This window comes from Bison bison, unplaced genomic scaffold, assembly GCF_000754665.1.
Source record: "Bison bison bison isolate TAMUID 2011002044 unplaced genomic scaffold, Bison_UMD1.0 scf7180017468906, whole genome shotgun sequence".
In the NCBI taxonomy this organism is placed as follows: domain Eukaryota; kingdom Metazoa; phylum Chordata; class Mammalia; order Artiodactyla; family Bovidae; genus Bison; species Bison bison.
Window position 1 is genome coordinate 1 of NW_011376116.1, and position 916 is coordinate 916.

General features: G+C 59.7%; 1 pseudogene; it reads right to left on the minus strand.

The window, feature by feature from the left end:
• Positions 1 to 6: 6 nt before the first annotated feature.
• LOC104986059 lies at positions 7 to 797 on the minus strand (annotated as a pseudogene).
• Between the last annotated feature and the right edge of the window lie 119 nt (positions 798 to 916).

Below are 916 nucleotides of genomic sequence, written 5' to 3' on the forward strand. Positions count from 1 at the left end.
AGACATACTCAGCTCTGGGGCAGGGTTTTCCTTCAGTGCCAAGAGGATCTGGCCCACAGGCATAACTTCGGAGGAGCTGTCTCTAACGCCTGTGTCAACTGCGTCCCTCTCGTCCCGAGGTCGGCTCTGGACTCTTGCTGCTTCGACAAGAAGCCAGCGTCCTTCTCCAAAGCCCGGCAGGAACGTTCCCGGAGCCGCCTGGACTGCTGGGCTTCCTCTCTCCGGTCAGGCACCTGCTGCAGGGCGTTCTGGAGCTGCTGGACAGCCACACGGCTCTGGCCGAGGTCCTGAACCAGCTCGGAACACGGGACATCAAGGAGCGTCTGCAGCTCTTCCTCCGGCAGCAGGGTAAAGCTGGATACAGGCCTTCCATCAGCAGCCTAGCCACGTTCTTCCACTCCGACCCTGCCCCGCCGTCTGTTTCACCTCTGTCCAAGGACTCCTGGGTGAGCCAAGCTGTCCCTGCATCTGAACTGTGTGTCCCCCACTGGTTCCCAGCTGATGTCACAAACTTAGCATTGGCGGGAAGACACAGGAAGTAATCACCGCCATCTGCTTGGGCGCCATCCTCTGCCAGGACCGGGGTGACGGGGTCCCGGGAACTCACTGATGGCTGGAACGTCACGAGACTTGCTCCTCATCTTCTTGAGGCAGGAGGCCGCCGCGCCCCGCTGTTCCCGGCGGTTGTTGCTGCACAGCAGACGCTGCTTTAGAGCCCAGATCTCGCCGGGTTCCGGAGCTGCAGGGCCGCTTCGTGTGAACACAAGACTGTGTTTGCAACTACTTTTTTTTCTCCCCTGTAGGAAAGTGCTGACTTAAGACACTCCTTCAGTTTGTTGCTGCTGCTGCTAAGTCGGTTCAGTCGTGTCCAACTCTGTGTGACCCCATAGACGGCAGCCCACCAGGCTCCGCCATC